The 14,535-nt window shown below is 46.4% G+C and overlaps 1 protein-coding gene across 1 annotated transcript in view; it reads left to right on the top strand.

The window, feature by feature from the left end:
• The first annotated feature begins 804 nt into the window (after positions 1-804).
• The window catches only part of LOC123764150 (big bang), a 549,999-nt gene continuing 536,268 nt past the window's right edge, over positions 805-14,535 (top strand). Inside the window, 2 exon segments of the mRNA XM_069330032.1 lie at positions 805-981; positions 11,402-12,801. The gene's annotated coding sequence lies outside the window, so the exon portion shown is untranslated.

Genomic DNA, 14,535 nt, shown 5'->3' with positions numbered 1-14,535 from the left:
TGAATAGCATTGTGTCGCATCTCTTGTTAAATTAAGTTAGTTGCATATGTTAATTATAATAATAATAGTAATAATGATAATAATGTATATTTAGGCAAAAGTACATACGTACACAATAAGATATAAGAAGACTGTTGGATGTCTAGGTCAGGCAAGTACTATGCCTAAAGCCACTAATACGCGCAGCATTTCCGGCATTGAGATAATTCACAATGAACAACCTGATTATAGTTAGGGAATTTCCTATTCATTGAGTAAAAGTTGAGTCTATGTTACTTTTTCGACGGATTATTAAAGAAAACGAGAACTATTACAGTTATTCGAGTTGCCAACTTTAAAACGACCGAAGAAATGTGAAAAATAACAAATTTGGTGGTTCATCTCTCGGCCGAGTTACCATGTCGCTGGATATGACATTGAAATTTCAAGCGCATTGCACGTGTGTTCTGTTTCTTGCGGGCATGATAAGTTATCGGTGGATAAATGAAGCTTACGAAAGGTCAGTGGGTGGAGGTGAAGAGAGAGGGCATGAGGCGGGAACCTTGAGGAATGCCACACGTTTATGAGCTCGCCCAGTTGCAATGTATGTGGCTCCACGGTCCGAGTGCCGGCTGCCATATTAAACCTAATATTCTAGAGCCTTTAACGCGGTTTTGCGCGACAGTGAAATCCTCTGATCTCGCAAGAATATTTCATTGATATATATATATAAATATCTGGTTATATAATGCATCGAGGCAGGAGTGGAGTGTGAGAAATGAGAGAGAGAGAGAGATATGGTGAGTGAGGTGGTAACTGTAAGCGGGTGAACAGGTAGTGTGGAGGAGGGAGGGTGGGCGAGGTAAGGGCAACCCCTCGCCAATGTTTTGTACTGACACGCGTTCCTTCCTCCTCCTCCTCCACTTCCTAACTCCTGGAGAGGAGCCTCGTAAACACAACAAGTGGTTACACCCTGCCGGGAGGCGATGAAGACAGTCAAAAGTGAGTGATGCGGGAGACAGAAAAATTGTGAGATTGACGAGAGGGGCCGCAGAGTCGATAGTTGGTCTGTGGTGTTTTGTGTGTTGTGTTGTGTGTGTTACATGTGGTAGTGTGTGTCGAGTTCTCCAGCGGTGTGGTATACAGTACAAGTCTTCAGTGGATAACATATATATATATTACGGTCGCAGTGGGACTGTGACTTCTGGCGAGATGATTGGTCAATAGTGATGTGCTTCTAATAGTGTGATTTTCATCGGAATATGAGCCTGTAGTGGGCGATGGTTTGGTTGGTGTACACAGGAGGACCGTATAGTGATTGCGGCCAACGTTTGCGGTACGTCTCTCACGCAAGTACTCAACAATGCCGTATGCAAATTGTATAGAACTTGACTCCCTTCCGGTGGCTTAGTGTGACGATGTATATATACTTCAGTAGAGCAGGAAATGTTTTAACGTGTTAAGAATTTGAAGCCAGCTTCGTGTATGAAATAAGCTTCGGAAGCCGTCACCTGCGTCAGACAGCAGGTACGGGGGCCGTCACCTGCTTAAGGTAACAGGTACGAGGGGGGGAAGAGGAGGGGGCGGCGTCACCTGCGTCAGGCAACAGGTGACAGACAGGTCGTGGCCACCATTGAAAGCAACAAACAACCTGACCCATTAGTAAACAGGTGAATTCCAGCGGCGCTTCACGCGAATTTATGTATGTTTTTGCACGCGCGTTTGTGTGTCCAGGATCGAATAGATCACTTCGTTCACGCATTGAAATATTTCGGTCAACCTATGATACACACACACACAACGTTTTAAGTTTAAGAACTGGATTAACGCGATAGTTACATGATATTGGTACGTTATGCATACCTTTAACCGAATACTTGAACCGGTATACATAGAGATACGTGATGTAATTAGGCTAACAGTTGATGACACATTAATGTTGGCCGGGAATATACAACTAGCCTATGCTGATGGATGGGAATTTTTGTTTTCCGAGGCTAAGGTTCCCCATGTGTGTGTGAGTATATATTATATATACATAATGTGCACAGAAATATGGAGCCATAATCTCTGAAAACAGGGCAGGAAAAACAGTAGGTCTCCACCAATGCAGGTTCATATGTTTTTTTTTGTTCTACCTCCCCTCATCTTTTTATATTTTGGTAGCTTTATTTAACATTTTTAAAAGTTGCTATAAGGTGATTACAACTAAAGGTTAAAGGTTGTGAATCTCTTTTGATCTTCTCAGATTCCGGGAAGGAATCGTGGATATTATAATTATTATTATTTAGAATATGGGGACTAGGTACAAAATTGCACAAGTCTAGATTTCAGTTCAATAATTAATAAATTGTGTTAACATAGTTATAATTTACATTTCTCATTAGCACATGTTATCATAATCATAACAGAAACATCAATATATTTTCCATTCATCTCTACTACTTTACCATAATCTTGGTCGAGTTTATATATATATATATATATATATATATATATATATATATATATATATATATATATATATATATATATATATATATATGTGTGTGTGTGTATATCACGAAAATAAACACGTGATTAAGAATGTGACAATGTCAGACCACGGAGGAAAAATGAAACAGGAATTTCCTTAAGTACTTTCGTATATTAAATATCTCCTTCTGAAGATGTATTTAATATTCGAAAGTACTTAAGGAAATTCCTGTTTCATTTTTCCTCCGTGGTCTGACATTGTCATATATATATATATAATATATATATATATATATATATATAATCACTGTGCAGCAGGTTCTGGGATAGTTCATCCTACACGAGTTGATATCCCTGAGGATTTGTTCACTGTAGCCTATCCTCCCAATACGGGCTATTCAAGCCCGTAAATTATTATAACCTTTATTAATTATAATTTATATAATATAACGTATATATATATATATATATATATATATATATATATATATATATATATATATAATGTACTAAAGGGAAGAATGGAAGTAACTGCTAAGGGCCTATTGGCCCATATTTCTTGATGCTTCTATATTGGTGCTTATATATATATATATATATATATATATATATATATATATATATATATATATATATATATATATATATATATATATATATATATATACACACCTGTCGTTGATTAACCCAACGGGTTCCGGTACTTGGCCCCAGGTCTAAATCGCTACATACATCACGTGGCTCTAAGCCTACGGAGTGAGGTGGCCACGCGTCCTAACCGATAGTTACGGGGATGGTTTGTATGGTACTATTTCGAAGCACAAGTGGTCGTCTGCCTACCCGTGGCACTGCTAGAAAGGTTAAAGGTACCCTACCGATTGGTCAAGGTCATGGATTCGTGCTCTCAGGTCTGGTGTTTGGACGAAACTATCATTCTCAACTGAATTTTTGGCCATAGTGTTGATACAAGCTGCTCTCTACTCAGCAGCAATTAAGGCTTCGTCAACTGGGTGACCAGGCGAGGAACTCTGCGGCCCGTTTACCTTGTTGTCTGTGATTAGGTGTCTGTGATTGTGTCTGTGATTGAGAGGCTGCGGTCTGCGGTAGCTGGCTGTGGACTCTCACGCGTTCACCGAGTAGGTCCGCCTCTCAGTGACTTCTCTCTTGTCCAAGACTGCACCATTTTGCATCAGTCCCTCCAGCAAACACCACGGGACTACGCTGGTGATACGTCTGCCTCGTGTTACGCCAACTTGGCGTTACCCCAGCCTCGCGTTACGCCAACCTCAACTTACCTGTGTGGTCAGCCAAGCATCACAAAGGACTCGGTGACGCGTTAAACTGATAGTTTAGTGCTAGGGGAAAACGTAAAGGTGATGCCTTTTGCACAGCGTGTAATGTGACAGCAACGTCAGTGTGCCTTTGGGATTGTGAACCATCTCGTTAGGTCTTGAAGAGTGGGGAGAAGGTACGCTGTGATCCAGTAAACATCCACAGCCTTCTGTCGGTGCACTTCTGTGGTCACATTCTTGGTAGTTGTGGAGGCTCCCTGTGGGTGTGTTCCTGTGGTCACATTCTTGGTCTAGTTCCCTGTGGGTGTACTGCTGTCCTCGTCAACTGCCAACATGTGTGTACTCACCTAGTTGTGCTTGCGGGGGTTGAGCTCTGGCTCTTTGGTCCCGCCTCCCAACTGTCAATCAACTGGTGTACAGATTCCTGAGCCTATTGGGCTCTATCATATCTACATTTGAAACTGTGTATGGAGTCAGCCTCCACCACATCACTGCCTAATGCATTCCATCCGTTAACTACTCTGACACTGAAAAAGTTCTTTCTAACGTCCCTGTGGCTCATTTGGGTACTCAGTTTCCACCTGTGTCCCATTGTTCGCGTACCACCAGTGTTAAACAGTTTATCTTTGTCTACCCTGTTAATTCCTCTGAGAATTTTGTAGGTAATGATGATGTCTCCCCTTACTCTTCTGTCTTGCAGTGTCGTGAGGTGCATTTCCCGCAGCCTTTCCTCGTAACTCATGCCTCTTAGTTCTGGGACTAGTCTAGTGGCATACCTCTGAACTTTTTCACGCTGTGTTTACTAGTTGTGTTTTTGCGGGGGTTGAGCTTTGCTCTTTCGGCCCGCCTCTCAACTGTCAATCAACTGTTTACTAACTACTTTTTTTTTTTCCCCACACCACACACACACACCCCAGGAAGCAGCCCGTGACAGCTGACTAACTCCCAGGTACCTATTTACTGCTAGGTAACAGGGGTACTTAGGGTGAAAGAAACTTTGCCCATTTGTTTCTGCCTCGTGCGGGAATCGAACCCGAGCCACAGAATTACGAGTCCTGCGCGCTATCCACCAGGCTACGAGGCCCCCCTGTGTGTGTACTCACCTAGTTGTACTCACCTAGTTGTGTTTGCGGGGGTTGAGCTCTGGCTCTTTGGTCCCGCCTCTCAACCGTCAATCAACAGGTGTGTGTGTGTGTGTGTGTGTGTGTGTGTGTGTGTGTGTGTGTGTGTGTGTGTGTGTGTGTGTGTGTGTGTGTGTGTGCGTGTGTGTGTGCGCATTTGATTTTAATCTTCGCATCGATTTATGTCGTGCATATTGATGTCTAGTGCGTTCGGCGCCGGGGCCCAGGCACTACAGCACGACCGCTGAAGTGAAGCAGCCGAGCCAGTCTTGGTGTGTGTTAAGAGAAAATACCGCGGGGGGGCACTAGTTAAGCTGTCGTTTATGACTCGCCTGATATTGATTACCCTGAGGCAAAGTACATAGACTATCCATTACTTTAATTAATGCAGTTCAAACCCAGGATTCATCACGTATTTCTGCAAGTACCTTACCGCACCTGTACATCTTTACGAACAAATCCACAAGGGTCGTGATGAGGGTTCGAACCTACGTCCGGGAGGATCCCAGACGCGCCTTAATCAACTGAGCTACGACACAGTCAAAAAATTGCAACCGGGAGTTCATCTGCCCCTCACACGGATCCTGCAGCCTCTCCGAGACACAAACCAGGGTTTTACACCATTCCCCCCCCCCCCCCATGCACCCGGGCTCTGTCAATAAGCTGTTCTACCTCTTCGCCCTTACTTCATTACACACAGAAATCACGTCTGGGCGCATCTGGGATGCTCTCGGACGTAGGTTCGAACCTTCATCACGGCCCTTGTGGATTTGTTCAACCAAATCATTATTTTTCTTTTGTGAATTTGTTATCTGGGAGGGAGGGGAGGCTAGACATCCAGGGAGGAGTCGACACCTGACCTTCTGAGGGTTATACAGATAGGACAGTTTTCCACTCCCAAGTTTACGGGCTCACCATAGCCCGTGCTACATGGACACTCCGTTCTGAGTAGCTATATCTGAAACAACAACAACTCCCAATCCTGGGTTTGATCCCAGGCGGAGGACATAAAATGATTGGCCACGTATTCTTTCACCTAATTCCTCTGTTCACCTAGTGATAAATTGGCTCCATTGGGAAGCAACTGTCGTTAGCTGCATCCCCGAGGAAGAGAAAAGGGTACAGTAGTTTGCCTTACGAGCGGGCCAAGACGCTGGCGTCCTGTCCCCTCCAATGGCGGGAATTATTCTATGCTAAACTGGCGAACCGCTTTCCGGATCCTCTAAAAGTTATCATTGAGAATACCGTACACCTACGTGAGAGCAGTCCTAGACAATGCAGCCCCGTTGTGGAGCCATCACCGCGAGATACTTTCTCATTCGACGGCATTTTTCCGTGATGTCTTACAGCGAACCAGGGATAATCACCTTGTTCAGCGCTGCCCGCGTGTAACGGTACTCAAGGAGTGGCAAACGTGCCCATTACTCCCTGACGCACCCACGACTCAAGGTACCCACGACTCAAGGTACCCACGACTCAAGGTACCCCACGACTCAAGGTACCCACGACTCAAGGTACCCACGACTCAAGGTACCCACGACTCAAGGTACCCCACGACTCAAGGTACCCACGACTCACCAAGGTACCCACGACTCACCAAGGTACTCACGACCCACCAAGGTACCCCACGACCCACCAAGGCACCCCACGACCCACCAAGGCACCCCACGACCCTGGTAACAAGACCAGAGGCCTCCTTAACGACCATAAGGTGATCTGTACCTCAGATCAAACCCTCTGAAGACAGTTAACTCAATTTATGAATACTGGAAAATTGTAAATAAATGTTTGAGAAATTGGTAAAAAAATATTGAAAATTTGGGGATAAATGATGGATAATGTTATTACAAATTTCTCATCATTTTTTGCAATGCTGATAAATTGTGAAAGTTGGATATAAATACTGGGGAAATTGGTGATAAACGCTGGCATTTATTTTGTTAAATGCTGGAAATTTTGATTACAGGATGTCTGTTGTTGAACAGATTAAATGTTTGGGAGAGAAGCAACTCCCGAGTGTGTTGGTGGGGGGGGGGGGTCACCAGGGGGGGTCGAGTGTGTGTGTTGGTGGGGTGTGTTGGGGTCACCAAGGGGGGGTCGAGTGTGTGTGTTGGTGGAGGGGTGTGTTGGGGTCACCAGGGGGGGTCGAGTGTGTGTGTTGGTGGGGGGTGTTGGGGTCACCAGGGGGGGTCGAGTGTGTGTGTTGGTGGGGGGTGTTGGGGTCACCAGGGGGGGTCGAGTGTGTGTGTTGGTGGGGTGTGTGTTGGGGTCACCAAGGGGGGGTCGAGTGTGTGTTGGTGGGGTGTGTTGGGGTCACCAAGAGGGGGTGTGGATAGGGCAGGATGTGGGTAAGGAGGGCACTAGCCTTGGTGGGATAGGGTGTGGGCGGCAAGGACGTTTTTAAATATTTAGTGAGGAGTGGGAGGGAGGATGGGTTGGGTGACTCACTCTCACGTTATCTCCAGCGTTCATTGACTCACTCTCGTGTTATCTCCAGCGTTCATTGACTCACTCTCGTGTTATCTCCAGCGTTCATTGACTCACTCTCACGTTATCTCCAGCGTTCATTGACTCACTCTCGTGTTATCTCCAGCATTCATTGACCCATGGAGACCTGTAGCCTATGCTGCTCCCCCGGGACTATTCCTCAAAATCCTCAGATTAGGCAAAATTGTAATTAATTTTGTCAATAAAGATGTTAATAATAAATAATCTGTCACACACCATAATGTTCAACGGTTCAGGGAACCACCATAATGTTCAACGGTTCAGGGAACCACCATAATGTTCAACGGTTCAGGGAACCACCATAATGTTCAACGGTTCAGGGAACCACCATAATGTTCAACGGTTCAGGGAACCACCATAATGTTCAACGGTTCAGGGAACCACAACAGTGAAGTAGTAATGTCTAGGCCTGAGGCTTAGGTTACCTGAACGGACGTGTACTCACCTATTTGTGCTTGCGGGGGTTGAGCTCTGGCTCTTTGGTCCCGCCTCTCAACTGTCAATCAACTGGTGTACAGGTTCCTGAGCCTACTGGGCTCTATCATATCTACACTTGAAACTGTGTATGGAAATTGTAAATTTAAATTTTGCCCCGAGGGGCGAGTTTATTGGGCAGTGCCACTCATCTTGTGAGTGGACACACCGCCATAGCAGCATGTACAACACTCCCCAATAGGAAGAAAACCCGCTGTCAGCCTCCACCACATCACTTCCTAATGCATTCCATTTGTGTGGGGGAGGATGTGGGTAGATTCCCCATGTACAGTGACATGGTGTCAACATGTCACTGTACATGTACACACCACGTACAGTGAAGTGTACGTGGTGTGTAGAGTGTTCCAGCAGCTGGTCGACTATCATGGGCCATCTGCTGTGGTCAGCGGACGGTGAAAGAAGCTGAAAGAAGGAAGGAATTTTCAGGGGGGAAAGCGCCAAGCCATTACGGCTATATAGCCGTAATGGCTATATCACGATAAGGATTTGGGATGGGACGGGGGGAAGGAATGGTGCCCAACCCTGAAAGAAGCTGAGGAATTATGCTTGATGAGTGGCCCTTTTCTATACTGATTGGTCGTCGGCCGTAAACAAACGAACTATGCTCAGTAAGTGGCTATCGTGTTATTTTTTGATTCGGAAGAATGGCCAAGGTTGGATGAAGACCAGACGCTTGCGGCCAGTCTCACTCAATTTTGTAAGGTGAATGGTTTTGGGCACGGGACGAACATAGGCTTGTTAGGGGGTTGGTCCTATTTTAAGAGATCGGGCATAATAGTGCCTCTCCCCCCCCCCCTGAGATTACCCCTGGTAATCTCAGTGGTAATCTCAGCGGTAATTTCACCTGTAATCTTAATTGGGTTGTAAATCAGCGCTGTTCGGTAACTGCTTCAGTGATCCGCTTGACTGTTGATGCCTCCTGAGGTAGGTAAGCACACTATAGAGAGGATTAAGTATTCAATTTACGAACATGGGGCCAGATTCAAGAAGCAGTTACGCAAGCACTTACGAACCTTTACATCTTTCCTCAATCTTTGGCGGCTTTGTTTACAATTATTAAACAGTTAATGAGCTTCGAAACACCGGGAGGCTGTTTATAACAATAACAACAGTTGATTGGCAAGTTTTTCATGCTTGTAAACTGTTTAATAAATGTAACCAAAGCCGTCAGAGATTGAGGAAAGGTGTGCAGGTTCGTAAGTACTTGCGCAACTGCTTCGTGAATCTGGCCCCATGATTACTGAAATTATTAAAGGTAAGGCAATTATCGGGAGAAAGCGCTAAAGCCGTCACGACAATTTAGCACTTGGAAGGGATGAGGGAGATAAGGATTTGGGATAAGACGAAGGGAAAGAATGGTGCCCAATCACTTGGCCGCGTTGGGATTGACACCGACCGGTAAGAAGCCAGATAGTCATTCTACCCTTCAATCGAAGTGGTTGGCCATATTGGAGTAAATAGATCTTTGCTTCCTATTAGACCATTAAGTCTTGATGAGCGGGACGCGCCTTACTGGTTAGAAATCTTATCAGAGTCGCCGCTAGAAATAGGCCTCGTGATAAGAGTTATATTACGCTTAATAATTGACCTTAGCGTGATAAGTAAACCCCCCCCCCCGATCATTGTTTATCATCGTAGAAACTGCGCTTAACGATTGGTCAGTGTTCCGTGACGTATTTGTCGAGGGAGCCGGTCGGCCGAGCGGACAGCACGCTGGGCTTGTGATCCTGTGGTCCTGGGTTCGATCCCAGGCGCCGGCGAGAAACAATGGGCAGAGTTTCACCCTATGCCCCTGTTACCTAGCAGTAAAATAGGTACCTGGGAGTTAGTCAGCTGTCACGGGCTGCTTCCTGGGGGTGGAGGCCTGGTCGAGGACCGGGCCGCGGGGACACTAAAGCCCCGAAATCATCTCAAGATAACCTCAAGAAACATCTCAAGATAACTATGATGCTTGTTAAGGGCACGGGAGACATCTCCCGTCACGCAGGGTGCAGTCGCACCTCCACAGATCTCCAGTATCATCTATTGATACTGGTAATGGCTCAAAAGGGCCACCACTTACGGGCTATTCATGCCCGTGCCACCTTTTGGATGGCTTAATCTTCATCAATCAATCTTGTTAAGGGGGCCACACACTTCTCACAGCTACGCTATTTTTTAGTTGAAATATCAGGTTATCTTGAGGTTATCTTGAGATGATTTCGGGGCTTTTAGTGTCCCCGCGGCCCGGTCCTCGACCAGGCCTCCACGCCCAGGAAGCAGCCCGTGACAGCTGACTAACACCCAGGCACCTATTTTACTGCTAGGTAACAGTAACAATAGGGTGAAAGAAACTCTGCCCATTGTTTCTCGCCGGCGCCTGGGATCGAACCCAGGACCACAGGATCACAAGCCCCGCGTGCAGTCCGCTCGGCCGACCGGTATTTGTGATATCATTGGACATTATTGGTACCGAGTCCATACCATGAGAGCCGTAGACACAGCCACACGCTGGGCCCAGACACGGCCGGGTGAGAAGTAGGTGTCCACGGTCGAGATGCCAGAAACAATAGTCTGGTTAATGTGTCATTTGTGGCCTCGTCTCGCTACCGAAGAGGGATTATAAGCGCTTGTCGTTTCCGCCCCCCCCCCTCTCTCTACCACCTCCTCTCTGCCTCCCCTCCTTTCTCTTCCTCTCCTTCTCCCCTATCTCTCATCCTGTCCTCCTCTCTACTTTCCATTCTCTCTTATCTCCCTTTCTTTCTCCCACCTCTACATCCCCCCATTCTATTTTTCCCCTCTCTCTCCAGCTCCCCTTTGTTCAGTCTTCCATCCCTTGTATCCAAGTGTAATAAGGGAATGGAAGTGGGGGGGGAGTTTATGATCGTACAGGTTGTTCAATCAACAAGACAATTCGTACACAGATACATACCATTTCCTCCTCCCTCCCTGATAGACGTTCCTGGGATTTTTGGTACTTTTTGGAGGTAATTCATTTTGTCTTTTGTACGTCCGTAAGAGGAGGACGAGCTGCGATTGGCTGTGGAACACGTCAGACGCCGACATGGCGTACAGCTGCCGACGTGACGTACAGCTGCCGACGTGGCGTACAGCTGCCGACGTGGCGTACAGCTGCCGGCGTGGGTGATTGTGGTTCAAGGTGAATTAGCAGGCGAGGAGTCACAATAACGTGGCTGAAGTATGTTGACCAGACCACACACTAGAAAGTGAAGGGACGACGACGACAACGTTTCGGTCCGTCCTGGACTCATTCTCAAGGCGATTTACAGGTGAATGGTTCGTGGATAGCGGCTGTTGATTGGTCGCTTGGTTCCACCACTCACAAAGAGTTCATTGCTCATCAAGGCTAGTGTGTAATTAAGCTGTTTATGACCCCGTGTCTCTTATCATCATGGAAGACTTGGTCATGTTAAGTCACTGTAACCTCCGTCCCTTTCCCACCACTATCCTCTGCTCCTATCCATCCCCCCCCCTCCTCCACGAATCATCCCTCTTAAAGTATTGTGACTCATACTTTTTCCTCCCTTGCAGGTGGAGGTGTGAGGGAGGAACCTCTACAGGACACAAGAGGAAGATCCACCTCTATAACCCACCGCTAGAGGGCACAAAGTGGCGTGGCACCCGGCTGACTAGTGCGAGGCACAAACGGCTCCTCCACCGCCCTATTGTATTAATAGCCGCATCAGGTGACCTAAGATTAGCACACACACACTTTACACAACGGTACAACGGGTCGTTTGAAGGGAGGGAGGAACCGCGATGGGGGTGCAATGCTAATTGGTCTCTTCCTTCCGTTCTGCCACAGCATGAGTAGTTAATTTGTTATACTCAAATTGGGCACTGTCAGAAAAGGGCACTATCAGAAGAAAGCGTCAAGCTATTACGACTATGTAGTGACGTACAAGAAGGAAAGTAACAGGGAGCATATGGTAACTGAGCAGAGAGAGAGAGAGGGAGAGAGAGAGAGAGAGAGAGCTTTGACCTTTGACCTCAGCGTGGGTTTCCTCACTGCGTTCTGTTGAGTGAGGTCAGGAGACGTCTCCTCTCGTGCCGGGAAGGTCACGGTGGTGGTGTGTGACCCAACTGTGATTAACTGTGACAATTTTTTGGGGGTCCGGAGAAGTAGTGTTGATTCGGTATAATAACCTGTTCTAAGTACCAGATAGAATATCAGTTACTGCTATTGAAAGTGTCGCTGGTGTAAAAGACTGACATATTCAGGAAGTGTGGGCTAGTGTAGGAAACAACGATATCTTGTAGTGTAACTGGTGTTATCGTACCAAGATAAGTGTATCAATCAACGCTACAGAAAGTAAATAAAAGCCAGTTTGGTGGAGCCCTGTATCAGGTGATCAGAAAGTGAAATGATTCGTACAAAGATATCTCGCGGCTAGGAAGATTGGCAGTGTGAGTAGATAGAGTAATTAGTGAGCTGGACCCGTCCAGTGAGTGATGGATGAGTGAGCTTACTGTGGAAGTGAGGTGTGACTGTGGGCTCTATATAGTCTGGTGCTGTCACACCCCTACCTGAAGTGGTAGGACACTTCGACCCCCTACCTGAAGCATCGTATTGTGTTCAATATCGTTTCAAGACGCTAAAATCCTACCCGGTACCTCGTTCTTTCAATGCCATAGCTCAGAAGACCAGCATCCCTTACCCCCCTCTCTCTCTCAAGACGCCAGCATCCACCTCATCAAGACGCCAGCATCCACCTCATCAAGACGCCAGCATCCACACCCCTTAAGACGCCAGCATCCACACCCCCCTCACGACGCTCCAGCATCCACCCCGCTATCTCCCTCTCACGGAGCCAACCTGGCACTCCCATGTAACAGTAACGCCCACTACCTCCACGCCTCTGTACGGCCAGTCCTTCTCCCACGTTCACCAGCTGCACGAATCTGCGCCCCCGCCCCCTTCCCATGCCCAGGTACGTATACTCCCTGCCATCTGATGCATTACGGAGCATTCATGCCCGTGCCGCCTCTTGGGTATCTTAATCTTTATCAATCAATCATCTGATATATCCACATAACGGGTTAATAGTCTTAATGGGATGAATCAAATGGGGAAATCTTTCTAGAGTGTCAAAAGGTGAGGTCATTCACCCCGTGAGTTGATAATTGGGGGAAGACAGAGCTAACGGAAGAAAGGTGAAAAGGTGAGAAAGGAAAAAAGTGAAACGGGGGCAGAGAAAAAAAAGGAAAAGGGTTAGAGGAGGGCGATATGGAAAGGGAAGTTGGTGGTGGTGTTATTAGTGTGTGTGTGTGTTTCAAGCGTAGGATAGACATGTATATATGCGTGAGTTTGGGCGGATATAAATAGGAGTTGCCTTTTTAGGCTCTCGGGAGGTAGTTATTTGAAGAAAGTGCTATGCAACTAGGATTATATAGCACTTTGAAAGGCTATGAGCTCAGACTAGGAGCTGGGATATGAGAATGAATTAGGAGCTGGGCCCATTGAAGCCAGTTTTAATCGGTAGTAAATTCTCCAAAACAAACACACACACACACACACTCACACACACACACACACACACACACACACACACACACACACACACACACACACACACACGCACGCACGCACGCACGCCACCAGTTGATTTACAGTTGAGAGGCGGGACCAAAGAGACAAAGCTCAACCCCTGCAAGCACAAATAGGTGAGTATCGGTGGGTATACACACACACACACATAGGGCGCTTTACACTGCCTACGTGAGGCCAGTCTTAGAGTATGCCGCCCCATCATGGAGCCCCCCACCTGAAGAAACACATAAAGAAACTGGAAAAGATTCAGAAGTTTGCGACGAGGCTTGTCCCAGAGTTACGAGGGATGGGGTATGAAGAGCGCCTGAAGGAACTGAACCTTACGACACTAGAAAAAAAAGAGGGAAGAGGGGGGATATGATAGGAACGTATAAAATACTCAGGGGAATTGACAAAATGGAAATAGATGAAATGTTCACACGTAATATTAACAGAACGAGAGGACATGGGTGGAAGCTGGAAACTCAGATGAGTCACAAAGATATTAGGAAGTTTTCTTTTAGCGTGAGAGTAGTGGAAAAATGGAATGCACTTGGGGAGGTTGTAGAAGCAAATCCTCTTCATAATTTTAAAACTAGACATGATAGGAAAATGTGACAGGAGTCATTGCTGTAAACAACCGATGGCTAGAAAGGCGGGATCCAAGAGAACCCGCCCATCTCCCAGAACCCCATCACGCTTGAGAACCAGACGAGTCAGAGACATATTAGAAAGTTTTATCGTGGGAAAATAGAAGCGAACTCCATTCATAATTTCAAAAGTAGATATGGTACAGGAATAAGGCAGGAGTCATCGCATTTAGACAACCATGAAGCGGCTTGGAGGCGGGGTCCAAGAGCTAAACCACTCATTCCTGCAGTCTCACGTGTATGTCTTATGTCTTTTGTTTTCCCTCTGGGCTCTGTGTTCGGTTCTGTATATTTGTGGACATATATTCACTTTAGGCTACTTGCTCCTTGTTGCTGAAATTATTTGTGTTTCTGAATACTCGATTTTGTATATTGAATTTTGTTTGCTTCCATATATTCGATTCTGTATATTCGCCTGTATGTTCCTATAGTTGCTATGTGTATTCGCCTTGTATCATGTATACGGATATTCGCTCGTGTATATC

The sequence above is a fragment of the Procambarus clarkii genome, chromosome 23 (genome assembly GCF_040958095.1).
Source record: "Procambarus clarkii isolate CNS0578487 chromosome 23, FALCON_Pclarkii_2.0, whole genome shotgun sequence".
In the NCBI taxonomy this organism is placed as follows: Eukaryota; Metazoa; Arthropoda; class Malacostraca; order Decapoda; family Cambaridae; genus Procambarus; species Procambarus clarkii.
Note: the sequence above shows the minus strand (reverse complement) of the source record. Positions and strands in the feature narration are given on the sequence as shown.